Source organism: Podarcis cretensis (assembly GCF_951804945.1).
Source record: "Podarcis cretensis genome assembly, chromosome: 5".
NCBI lineage: Eukaryota > Metazoa > Chordata > Lepidosauria > Squamata > Lacertidae > Podarcis > Podarcis cretensis.
The window spans coordinates 19,581,138-19,595,144 of NC_137174.1; the positions used below are offsets into that span (position 1 = coordinate 19,581,138).

General features: G+C 40.5%; 1 protein-coding gene across 10 annotated transcripts in view; it reads left to right on the forward strand.

The window, feature by feature from the left end:
• The window catches only part of ZMIZ1 (zinc finger MIZ-type containing 1), a 383,046-nt gene that overhangs the window by 204,880 nt on the left and 164,159 nt on the right, over positions 1-14,007 (forward strand). Inside the window, exon 5 of one of the 10 annotated variants that reach the window (XM_079977006.1) lies at positions 3,349-3,443. The exons of the other annotated variants lie outside the window; for them this stretch is intronic. The gene's annotated coding sequence lies outside the window, so the exon portion shown is untranslated. The remainder of the gene's footprint in view (positions 1-3,348; positions 3,444-14,007) is intronic. 10 annotated transcript variants of the gene reach the window in all.

Sequence of the window (14,007 nt, forward strand, 5' to 3'; positions counted from 1 at the left end):
CTTTGTGGTGGCCCCTAAATTGTGGAACTCTCTTCCCACAGAGGTGTATCAGGTAACTTTATTATACATCTTTTACCCTGGCCTTTAACACCTGAGATGTATATATTCAGGACCCAGTGTATTTTTTGTAATTTGTCTTTGGATTAAGGTGAAGTGCAGATAAATAGTAGTAGTAATTACCGGTAATAATAATATGTTTGCAAGAGTGGGCTGGAGGACATTTTGTTAACTTGATGACTTGTCCCACTGGAGGGTATAGGCAGGGCCCTCTGAAGAATATTGCCTCCTCTAGTCCTAGCCTCTGACCATTTCCTTCAGATACTAGATATCCTCAAAACTAAATCAAATCAATAAATCCTATGTGATGTTGACTTTGAGCCAGTTAAGATGTTATGCGCTGGTTGCATTTCTTCTGTGGTCAGCTTTTTGGGGATAGGATGTGGCATATGACACTATCATCTCCATCTGAGCCACTGACTCTGCTGTAGGTAGTACCTTATGTTTTGTTGTGAGGTTCTACCTTTCAAACATTACTAGACCAATGTAGAATCAAGCCATAGGGAAGGCGCAACCTAACCACTATGGTAATGTATGAAAGGGAACTTTGAGAACTCTTAACTGCAGGTGATACTCACTTGCATCCAGATATGGACACTTTCTTGGAACTTTTGTATGTGCACAGGTATCCTCGAGATGTTTGGATTTGGGTTTTTATTGTTACATTAATTAAAGACTTGGTCCAGCTGTTCTAATAGTTTAATGAAGTTTCTATCTCAAACATGATTTGCATCTGTATGAAACTCAGATCTATGTGTCAACAAAGGCATGTATAGAAAGAATGTCAATGAATGCTCCATTGGTTTTTATAAAGATTTATTTTAATCAGACGGTGTTGGCTATCCAAAGTCCTTGGGGTGGCATTGTGAAAGAAATGTAAATAGATAAATAGAAGTAGTTTCTAAAAGTTGGAGATAAAACTGAACTATTTATGTAATTTATATTTCATACCACCTGAAAGGCTCTGAGTAGCTATAAAATGTTAGGAAACTAGACAAGAGTGACCTTAAAGTGGAATTGACAAGAGTGAACCTCTTTAGGAAACAATTTTTGTAAATGATTTTACACAAATTTCAGTGATGCAGAATTGGTTTTGGGTTTCTTGGTATTTTCTGCCATCACCATAGTATTCTGCTTAGCAACTATATGGATCTCATCTGGGGTTTAACTAGTTCAAAGAAAGACAAATGAATGCTAGAATGAGGGGAAAGTGTTTCCTGCCCATTTTAAATCAATAATTATTCACATACATTTGTTCTGAACCACTCTCATTTATTTTAGTTTAAATGCCACTCCTGCTTAAGAATTGAGAAAAGAGGCACATTAAAAGGAATATCTGAAGTGTCTGTTATCAAGTCCACAAAGGCAAAAAAGTATTAACAGTAGAAAAAGTATTAACGGGCTATTTGCTGTTTTTACATAAAATACGGCGTGAATATATTTCCCTTCTGTTTTCTTTGGCAAAGTCTTTAAAACATAGGAAATGCAATCTCACATTTGATTAATCTGACCACTACCATAATTATGGTTAAATGTGGGTGTAACATTCTCTCTCTTAGGAGCACACCATGATGTAACTGGTACTACAGAAAACCTGATTATATTACCCTGCATTCTGTGGAGCTGTTAAGCAGAAGTCTTCTCTCTCTTTTTGCTCCAAAACTCATCTAAATGGAAAACACATTGTCTTCATTATACTCCAGTGTTGAATGAACAGGGTTGCCATAGCAACAGCCATCTGAGGCCTTGCTGATTTCAGGCCAGTGAATGGGGTAGACAAACAAAAAAAAAAGTACCTTGAAAACCAAATGGGAACAATTGCTATTCATTCAAGCCAGGTTTAAGATCAGCAAATGTCTTTTAGCAAGAGAGAGGCAGATAAGGAGGTATCAGACATGACCGCGGAATAATAACAGAAAATTATCATAATCTCGAAAGTTTTCATCCTGGTTGTGTAGCATTAGGAATCCTTTTTTTTATAAGTGTAACATTTTTAAAGTGCTGAAATGGACAACAAGGTTTCGTCTACACAAGCTTGGAAAGCAGTTGTGAGGATGTGCAATTACATTGGAACTTCCTTCTAACCTCAGCAATCATAAAACATTGTGAACATTTTAAATTTAAGAAGGCATGATTACTAGCTGGCCTGGCACTTATTAATGCCAACTGGAGAATCGTTCTATAGTAGCACTTTCCCTTCCCTCCTCCCAAAAGAATGTGTTATGAAGGAAGAGGGGATAAGCCAGGGGCACTGAAGTGCCCTACTTTTCTAACTGTAGCTATTTTCTCCTCTGTTCCATTTGATTGTGATTAATTCTGGAGAATATTTCCTAATCCCCCCTCCCAAATTTGACTGGTAGAAATACCAGCTTTTTAGCTGTAGTAAACAGTATGTGGTAAAGTTTAGAAATCTGAAAATCCTAATAAATTAGCACTTCGATTTATATACTAGATTGTAGTGTATTTTTTTTTTATGTACCCACTTTTTGTGATGCTAAGGACATATCAAATTAATTGTTTCCAGCAGTTGGAATTTTGGGGTAGTCTTTAAAATAATATTCTAGTCACCAGACCCATTTTTCTATCTGCCCCCCATGAAATATGACAACCTGATTTTCAGCGACAAGCATGTCAGTTGCTGACATCATTAGCCCAGTTCAGATACAATACTGTGAAATGGCACCAGGCTTTGCATTGTAAAGGAATGGAGGGAGGTGAGCTCTCCTCCCATACATCATGTAAATAAACTAATTCACACATATATCCAGTTAGTATACCAGCAATCATTTTCTGAGAAGAAGAATTGTGGAAGTCAAGGGCCTGTGCAGTTTGGTATTTGTGTGGTGTCCACATCATACTGATTTTATCTGGAGGGGTGTGGTACACCTGTTTCACTAACATGAGAAGAGTGTCCCCAACCAAGTTATGTTCTGAGCTAAGCCACTCTCTTCCATTCTAGAATTAGTCATTCTGGCCCAGAATTAGTAACAAGGAGCATTTATCTACCTTCATCCCTGATAGATGGCCATCCAACCTCTGTTTAAAAACTTCCAAAGGAGAAGAGTCCATCACTTTCTGAAGTAGTCCATTCCACTGTCAAGCAGCTCTTACTGTCAGAAAGTTCTTCCTAATGGTTGGTTGGAATCTCCCTTTTTAAAAAAAATTGGATCCATTGGTTTGGTTCCTACCCTCTGGAGCAGCAGAAAACAAGCCCGCTCCATCTTCCATGTGACAGCCCTTCAGATACTTGAATATGGCTATCATATCACCTTTCAATCTTCTCTTCTCCAGGTGAAACATACTCAAGTCCCCCAACCATTTATGTACAAGAGCTAATTAACAGACTATACTTTGGCCACAAGTCCTAGGACCAGCTGTTGGAGTTGGTAAGTGATGTGTTCTGGTAAGAAAGAACCACTGTCTGTGTACAAATTAACTGGGCACACAGTAGACCCCACAGAGACCTTTTTACCAGTTCATTTGCTGTAGTCACAGCACATCTGTCATTAAGATTGCACAGAAAGTGGGGAAGGAATTAAAAGAAAATTATGAAATTGGACAAGTCTGTTTGGGATGACCCCCTCTCCATACCTACCTATAATCTGTCAGAATTCCCCGATGACATAATTGTTAGCTGAATGCATGAAAACAAAATTTGGCAAGCTGTGTATATCTGTGGTAGAAAGCAGGAGGACTTCTTAGACTCATTTCCCATTGTTTGATTTGATGGCACAGGGGTGTTTCTGTGGTCATACCCTTAACGGACAAACCTGTGCAACTAGGTCAGAGAAAGATGGACATCAAGAGGTTGCAGAGTATCTTGACCATTAAGACAGCTTCTTCACCCTCCTATGTACATATACTTCCATGATTTGGATACTACAAATAGAAAGCTTCTCAGTTTGTGAATCATGCTTTATGTAGTGATCAAAATGTAAATGCTTATTTTTCTAGTCTTGGCATAACAGAATTCAGTAATTGCTCCTTACTGTTGCGTGTATGCACTAATAGTTCTAACTTGCCCAGCAATTGGTCAAAGAGATCCGGAGGGTTCAGAAGCAGGCCAGCATATCAGTCATTAGTAGCTGGAGAGAGACAGAGAGAAACATTATGCTTGAGGCCTGTGTCATCTCTTATCTAATGTGCCCGCTCTTGACAAGAGGTTATCTAGAGAACTAAACCAGACCCCTGCATCCCACTCTGGAACATATCTGAGCAATTCTTTTGACTTTAGGTAGTTATTGTGTGGTGGTTGTTGTTTTTTTTTTTAAAAAAAAAGAGGGGATGGGGTGAGGGCAAGGCTCTCCACTTGGTACTGCCTAGCCTAGGTAAATCAGTCAGTGTGATAATATAAACCACTTACTGTGACAGTTGGGGAGTTGGAGACAAGGTGCCTTTGTGAGGAGATCAAACTCCTCCATAATGATAGGCAAATTGTTATCTTGGGAGGCTTGTCTCAAAGATGGAATCTGTCAGGTTTTAATTAGTTTGCCTACCATATTTCATACAGATACAGCCTGCATGTATCTGAGAGCAAGTGGGTGGGGGGTGGGGTAATAATTAGTGGACAGCCACCAAGTCCGTTTTTGCTCTCTGGCATAAACAGCGATCTAATGTTTAAACAAATTCCAATTAATAGCAATATTGAGAGAAATGCTGCAGTCGTGGCTACAAACTGGTGTAGACATACATCTCTTAAGTAGACAACCAAGTGAGTATATAGGATGTGATACTTCATTAGGAGCAAAAGTGAGGAGAAAAACAGTCAATTAGGGGGCAGCTACATCACTTGGTTCTTAGAATGTTTTTATATTCTTTAAAAGGGTAGTGTATTTTCTAGAGCATTTAGGCATGGATGTAGTAGAAGCTGAAAGAAAATGGGAGAGAGAAGGATGTCTGTCAAGGTGGCATGTCCCTTAGAGGCTCTCAGGTTACAGGTATGGCAAAGACCTTTGTCTATGAGATCTTGGAAAGCTGTTGCCAGTTAAAATAGACATTATTGGGCTCTGTTGTCCCAATAGTCTGTCTCAGTAGAAGGCAACTCCCTATATTCACAATAGCATTATATATACACTATATCCTTATGACATTATGTATTATGCATTTTTGTCAGAAAACTGTTCATTCAGGGCCAAAAAGTCAGTATTTTCCCATAAATGAGCACTGCTCACCATATTACACTTCAGAAAGAGAGAATTAACAAAATTTAAAAATGACTAATTCCCATTTTCATTCTGTGTGGTTTCTGCTGCCTCCATACTTTCCCATGCTAGTTGTGATCCATGTAAAGGCTTCCGGAGACATCATTCTTCTAATAGCATACTTAATATATCACAAAAGTGATGCCCAGGCAAAACCTTCATCTGTATTTGGGGGCAAGCCAGAGGCCTTTAAAGTTGCTGTTGAGGATGAGAAAATTCTAACCAAATTTGCTATCCGTATAGTTTTGATGGCTTTTTACTCTGATTCACATAATGTTATGATCTAACAGTGGATGGGCCTACAACAATTTCCCTGTCATTTTTAATCCACAGTGAGCTTTGAAATGTGGAAACTAAATGGGATATTAAAACCCGTTGTCTAAAAACCATTTCCCATTATATGCAGTGACCTGTCCTAACTTCCTTTATCGGCTCGCCCTCTTTCATCTAATAGAGGTGCATTAATCCATCTCCTTGCCTTGCAAAGACAGCATGATCAATGGCACATCACCGCATGTCAGCTGTACAACATGACAGTAGCCACAAATGTGTGAGGCTAGATGAAACCCCAGGGATTCTTATGGTCACAGCCCCTGCGGAAAGGTACTTTCAGAGCAAATTGCTTAATACCTATGTTAGAAGGGCTTTACCGGATCAGATCATGAGCCCATCTAGCTCAGTATCCTGTTTCTGGCAGTATCTAGCCAAATGTCTATGAGAAGGCCACGAGCAGAGCATGAAGGCCACAGCCCTCATATCCTTATCACCTGCTATATTGTTTTTGAGCATAGAAATTCAGCTGTTATAACTAGTAGATGTTTATAGAGTTGCCCCCCATGAGTTTGCATAAACCCTTTAAAATGCTGTCTGAGGTAGTGACCTTTTTTGTATAACCAGAATTAGAATAATAAAATTGTAGATTTGGAAAAACCCATGAGAGCCATCTAGTCCAACACCCCGCACTGCAGGAATCCTTTTTCCCAACATGGGGCTCCACACCAGGACCCTGGGATTTAGAATCTCATAGTATATTTTATATAATTTTTTAAATTATTTTTTCAAAAATATGTTGACAAAAATACAATCCAATATTTTCCAACAAATATGTACATTTTGCCACCCCCCACTTATCTTTTTAATTTGTAATATGGCATTTCCTTCAGTACTTCAATTACTCCCTTTTTTCCTTTAGCATTAATTTTAACTGTTTGGTTTAAGTTAATCCTGCTAAATGAATTTATATGTGTACAATAACATTTCAAATAATTCACATTTTTTTCCAAGTCTTTGATAAAGTCCCGCCCCCTTTGGTTCCTTACTGCTCCCATAAATTTTGCTATTTCGGCATAACCCATTAATTTAGTCTGTCACTCCTCATTGGTTGGTACTGAGTCTTCTTTCCAAAGAATCCCATGCTCTACCAACATGGCCTTCTGATGACAGCACAGCACATCTAGGCTGAAACTTTCAAGTTTGTTAAAAACCAATATCTACAGCTTGACCATAAGACTAGAATTCTGAAAAAGGTCTCTAAGTATGCAATATGTAAAATTATGGAGTAACCTCTCTGTTTTGTGAGTGCAGTGCTCATCATTGGATTCAAGAATCATTGGACACATTTATGAAGACTACTCGGGGCTTTTTGATGCCTCAGTTGTCCTCAGATGCCCAGGGAGGTCAGGGGTTTATGTTTACCAACTTTAAGATCTTGCCTTTCCACTTTAATAGTGATAGAACAGTAGTTTGAATGTGTGGAGGTACCCTTTGCTAGATTTCCCTTATGAATATTTTGTGTGGGATTTTGTTCATGTTCATTGTTTGTGTTCTATTTGGGGCCAGGAAATAATTTTATCCCCAAACCGAATTGGTGGTGATAACTGAGGGTAGAGGAGAGGGGTTTACCTACCTGTTGCTTAGTGTGATGCTTAGTTTACAGTATACATTTGGTGGTAATGCCAATCCTGTACTGTACCATTTTAAGTGTTGCTTTGTTTTCACATATCCCCCATGTAGTGGGGGAGGGACTTGGAAATGCTAGTTTTGTACATTTTAGAAATTGGCTTTCCTGAAATGTATGAACTGCCCCAGACCTGCCTTGCTTATGCAAGTCATTTCAAGCAGTTTGATAAAAACAAACAAACTTTCAGCAAAGCATCTGCTGTCTCTAGTTGTGATACAATGTGGCATGCCGGATTGAATAGCATGAATTGTGAGGTTGATTTTGGGTGCATAACCATGTCCCTTTGGGTGTGCTTTGGGTCTATGTGGCCTTTGTGTCATGTACAATTCTGTGATTCTATGGAATGGCTGTTAGGAATCAACCTCTTGTGTTCAGTGAACTCTGCTAAGTTTGGTTAATGGTATTGCTTTTCTAGGGGGTGGATAATTAAGTAAAAGAAACAATGGCTTTGATTGCTCAGTGGTTAGTAATTAGCGCAAAGCTAACAGCCAATATATCTTGGGCTGCCTTGGTATGAATTGTAGGCTACTTAAGAGCAGCCATCATACAAGGACAACGTAAACATGGCAGCCAATAACCTGATGGCGAATTAAGAAGCACAAATGTTAGAGTATTGAAGGTGAGGCAGGGTGGTGGCTTGTCTGTTCCTAGGAATTCATTGCATTGCTGCATTTCCCAAGCAAGCTGATAAGGAATATTTGTGTTAAAGATCTGCAGTTCTGTTTGTTGCTGATTTACAACATGGAAAGTAATCATTACTAATAGGAGAATGCTGTGGAAAGAGCAGAATGTATTAGTGGGTACACCTTAATGGAGCGTTGGAGCGTTTCCTGATTATTTCCTAAGGAATTTTTTGTAATAGAAGGGGTGTGTGTGAGGGGGGTGTTGATGATTATTGGAGAAGGAAGCAAAGATTAAGCACTGGAATCCCTTATTTCTTTGTATTGCTGAAAAGGTAGGTCTGTGGCTTGCCATGAGCGGAGTAACAAGAAAAGTGATATTAGCAATTTTATAGTACAGTGGTACCTCGGGTTACATATGCTTCAGGTTACATACGCTTCAGGTTACAGACTCCGCTAACCCAGAAATAGTACCTCAGGTTAAGAACTTTGCTTCAGGATGAGAACAGAAATCGTGCTCCGGCGGCAGCAGGAGGCCCCATTAGCTAAAGTGGTGCTTCAGGTTAAGAACAGTTTCAGGTTAAGAATGGACCTCCGGAACAAATTAAGTACTTAACCTGAGGTACCACTGTAATAGTGATTTATAAAGCAGTTTTTGGAATGTTCAGGGAGTGTCACATACATTATAAACTGAGTAATTCTTACAACAATCTTGTAAATTAGGTCAGCAAAATATTATGTTGCTATGTTAAATATTAATAAAAGGGTGTTGGATTTTTCTTTTGAACCTTCTTTAGGTTTTATTCATCAGTTTGTTGAATGGATGCCTATATAATTATGATTAATCAACACAAGCTTTAATAGATAGCGTATTAGATCATGAAGCTAATAGTTTCTGCTACCACTAGTTTCTGCTATTGATATGTAACTTTTGTATCCAGATTCATTTGGACTAGCTTACCTCAATGCCAGTCTTAACCCACTTGACATGTCACCAGAATGTGCTTTGTGCACTGACACAGCCAGGCATGACCATGCCTCGTCCTGTGCATTTGTATTGTTTTAGATTCTGCATGGCAGCTGGTTAACCAAAACTGATCATGTGGCCATGAGCAGATATTCTACAATCCCACATCCTGGCTTTGATCTAATGAGGGACTGCTTGCTTCAGGAGCAGCAGCTGGCACCTGGAAATGATGTCATGGCCTGCTGGGTGGCCACGAGCCAATCCAGAAGCAGCTAAATAGGCTGAAAGGTGGGAGTCAAGGAGAAGGAATAAAGTGGTTGGTAAACACCCCTAAAAGGGAAATATGAGTTGGCTGTGAGTGGACAGCTGGGCTCTCCTGCATAGTGAGGAAAGAGCTGAGGCAGTACATCTGGGTGATGCCATATAAGGGCTGCAGAACAGGAAGGAAGGAATGTTACCAGAAAAATCCGAGGGCTCCCTTGGACAAAAACAAAGACACCAACCATGATAACTTGGAGCAAAACAGCAGCCTGTAGGCTTGGCCTTTATTGAACTGTTGCAACAGGGTGTTCCCCTCACTTGCAGGAGAGAGGAAAGACACAGAAAAATGGTGTGCAAGACCTTATAAAAACTTTTGAAATTCCCATCCTGTAGGTCAAGCTCAACCCCAGAAACATCATGCATACATTACAGAAAGGAGGGGTTGAGGGAGGAGTTGTGGTGGTAACCTGAGTGTCCTGTCACCTGGCTGGTTCCCTTCTCCTCCTCCCCATGAGTCATTTTCTGAAGACAAAAGGTAGTCACAGTTTCCTGCCCCCTGAGGGAAGATCTGATCATTGTCCTTTGTTCCAGTCCATGCTGAATCCACTCCCATATGCAAGTTCTTTGTGATCTTGATTGTCTTCTGTCTAGGACCATCAGGGTTGGCATAGCAACTGGGCAGGGCTCCTGTGGATGTGCTGGGATGGTGAAGGGATTATGGCTGCCCTGTATCAAACCTTCCCCATTTTGTAGTCCTTCCTTCATGGAGTAAAATAAAAGTGGAACAGTGCAAATCCAATGTATGGTTGATTTTCTATGAATTTATAACAGAAGCGTAGCGTATGTAGTGTGCGAGTGTGAGTGTGTGTGAAGTTTGTACAAACTGAATGATGGGGGGGGGGGTTTCCTGCTACAGGAATAGCAACCGTTTGTGTAATTGGACCATGCCAGTAAGTTTACAGTTCTGCATGATACTTACGTGGTCATTTACTCGGGGAGGGGGAGCAGTGATGTCAGGCGACCAGAACACAGGCCAGCAAGGCAATTTTAGGTAGTCTCTATAAAATCTGATGTCACAGTTTCACTTGCACAATTTCACAAATGGTGAGAGACTGTGAGATTCCACATTTGAACCATTCAGTAAGGTTTCGGCGCTCTCAGTGCTGAGGCCTAGGTATGATTCCAGGCCAGGGAACACTTCTTTGAGCTGCACAGGTAGCTCAGTTGGTTACAGCGAGATGCAAATAATGCCAAGGTCATTAGTCTGATTTCCATATGGGCCAACTGCATATTCCTGCAATGCAGGGGGTTGGACTAGATGACCCTCGGTGCCCCTTCCAACTCTGATTCTGTGATTTCTTTTGCAGCATTTTTGTGTATAATATTCTCTATGTGCTTGTCTGCAGGTGATTGATAGGTGTGAGGCTCTTACTGCTTGGTTGCATCAGCTTTACTATAGAGCCTGGCCACATTAGACGGAGTTGGCTTGTGTGGGAAAATACGCTGCGGGGAGAATAGAGGGGCCCCTGAGAATAGAAAAGCAAGCTTTTTTCAGTCTGGACAATTCAACTAGGTTGTCTGGATAAGCATCCTTGAATTATGTTTCAAATTCAGTCTCAAAATAGATTAAACCATGGTGAAGAAGAGAGTATGTATGTGCTGAAAGTGTGCTATTAAAAACCCAAGCAGGAAAAAACAAAAATGAGTACTACTTTTATTAGAATGAACTTGTGATTACACAAAAGCATGCTGGGACAGAGGAGGGATGGAGGCTCTCCCTTTGTAAATGAAGAAATAGTATTTTCAGAATCTTTGGCACTAATAGGAACTCACATGGCCCTCAGAAGAACGAAAGGATAACAACTCTTCTTGGTTTCTAATCCAAGGGGCCAAATGGCTTACTTATTTTTGACCTATTGGACAGTTTCAGGGTTGCAGCTATAGAATGTATGTGGTAAATTGTATGTTTACAGGTATTTAATCTGTAGTATCAGTGCCCTTCTTATAATTTGTTGGGGGGGGGAAATATGTTGGGCAATTTCAGTTTAATGTTTTATGTGTAAACAGAAAAAATGTGTGGCTGAGTGTAAATGAGGTACTGTCAAATATTTGCATTTTTCTCAGCTGTTACAATCTCATCTTACAAAACCTGACACAAATCACTTCCTGCACTAATTTGCTTATTTTCTTCTGCTTAGAGCAGAGAAATGGTTTCCCTTCATTTTCTGTTGACGCTTCAAATCAATGTGCCATTTATCTATTTATATACACTTTTCGGGTGGCCCTCAGTTTATAAAAAACAACCTATTGAAACAATGATTATCAATGACAATTATAGAATTTTTAAAAAGGGAAGCAAGGGAAAGAGACCCTTTTTGAAAACCTGTTTCTGCTCCTTCCCTCTCCTCAGGAAAAAATGGTTCCTCAGATGCCCCTGTGGTGGCAGTTGTTGATTTTAATGGGTCTATCCTGAGTAAAACTTAGTTGAATACCACCCCATGTTAGCAAGAGTGGGAAAATCTTCTACCTGAGCTCATTGAGAGACACTGCTTTTAGTCTGCCACCCTCTTCCCCATCTACTGTGTTATTGGAAAACATGGTTAAGGGAAAGATAAGGTTGCCAGGCAAAATCGTCAAAAGAAGGAATGGTTAGACTTACTCTGACTATACCTACGTGTGTGTGTACTTGGACATTTCTGTGGTGGCCCCACAATTATGGAGTGCCCCTATCAAAGAAGGTTGTTCCTCTTAAAACATGAATTTTATCATCATGCTTGGGAAAATGTTTTTTAAAAATTGTATTACAGATGTGCATTACGTTGTAAGCTGTCTGGCTTTGTCACAAGAAAGGTGGAATATAAACTCAGGGCAGTTAGAAATCAGCCATGTTCACTTCTGCTCCCAAATTGCAATATTACAAATTCTAATACCTGGCAGCCCCAATGAAAGCTTGAAAAACAGCCATTGTGACAGTTCTTGGGTAAGCCTCACATGGAGGTGGCAGTCCATACAACTGAGCTGTGAGCCTGCAGGCAGTACCCACATACGTTGCTGGGGTTTAATTTTATTTTTTACACCTTACTTCCACCTTTAATTTTGTGTCATTCTCTCTCACTGTTACAAGATACTGGGTTCCGATGCCCTGTCTGCTCTCCATTATCAATAACAAATGGGCCTATATTTTTTTCCTTTCTTTTTTGCATGTTGAGAGGTTAGAGGTAAACTCGAAAAACCCATCCATCTAAGCAGGGCAATTTCTTGAAATGAGGATCTTTTGCTTTTAGTACATATGAAAGCCATCCATTTTAATTCGGCAGGGCAGAGGTGAGAAACACTGGCATAAGACAGGAGTCAAAGCTTTATTGCACCAGCGAATGACCAGCATGCAAGGACTGAAAGCCACGATACACTTGGTTGGAGATACAGCATTGCTCTGTCCCTGTGAAAAATGTGTGTGTGTGTGTGTGTGTGTGTGTGTGTGTGTGAGAGAGAGAGAGAGAGAGAGAGAGAGAGAGAGAGATATTTTCATTCCTTCTTCCTAGCATAGGTCACATCATAGGCCTGCCTGCTCCGCACAGCCAACCTCGCCACCTTTTTGCTTTTGTAATCAGACTGCAGATGTGCTTGATGATTGAACAATTTCTGCGCACCGCCGCTCCTGCTCCCAGCGGAGTCCAGCAGGCTCGCTTATGCAAGCTGTCATCTCTTCTTTTTTTCAAAGCTTATGGGGTTGTGCCACCGTTGTGGCGGAGGCTGGGGGGGGGGGAGTTCGTATCTAATAGACATGTATGGGGGAGGAAAAGAATTAGAAAGCACAGGGCTGCAGAAAGGCTTTTCACAGCCCAGCATGACCGCCCTCACTCACAGCTCAAGCCACCATAAATTAAATAAATCCATTCCCACCCCTCGCTGAGACTGCGTGCGGGCACACACACACACACACACACACACACACACCCCGCTCGCTTGCTCTCAGAGACCAAAGATGATAAAAAGTCTTCTGGGGATTATTGCCCATTTGTAGAGTGACAATGGAAAGCCGCATCTCACAAATATCTATTCTCCGGCTCCTGGCATGACAAGTCCTTCCTTTGCCTTGCATCTGGTCCCTTTTTAATAGCCCCAAGCCAGCCACGGTAGCTATTTAGTTGCTTGTGGTAAATAAAGCTTTATTAAAACCGACTTCCTCTCCCCCTCAAGTGTTTAATGATTAAAATGACCTTTCACCTGACATTTTCATGCTGCTTATTTTGTTTCTGAAGTACCATTTCTACTAAGGGAATAAACCAGTTGTTGTGGGTGGATGTTTAAATCTCTGGCAGCCCCACAACTTTTGAAGTGAAATGGTATTCCAAGTGCATCCTGGGGGCAGGGGGAATCTTAACTTAAAAGAAGTGTTTTTTGATGTATTAACTATTCATGTCATCCAATCACCTTCTTGACACACTAGGACATGCACAGTGCACACACAGGTGTGGTGATGTTCAGTTTTGGAACAACTTGTGTGTGTGCCTGTTTTATGTTTTACTTATGATCTTCCCATATACCCTGAGATCATAGCACATGGTTTTTGTAAAGCAAGACAATTGAAACAAAGCGGTAATACATACTGGTAAATTTAAAGGTAAAAATGAAGCCCAGTTTATTTTTAACCAGTTCATGTTTGCCCAGATTTAAAGAGATTTGTTTTGTCTTTAATTTGATGCTTAGGTAAACCTCTCATAGGCATTAAGAGTTTCTGAACTAGGGAGCAGACATTGTGTGGAAGTACTCCCAGAGTTTACGGAAGAGAGATGACACATTTTATCCTTACCCATTCCTCAGACCAGGTGGGGTACAAAATGGCTTTACAAAACTCACTTGGCTCCAGGTGGTTTATCTGAATGCGGAGAGAGTTAAAGCCTAGCAGTTCTTAAGGGTTGTGGTAACTTTTGTCTGAGC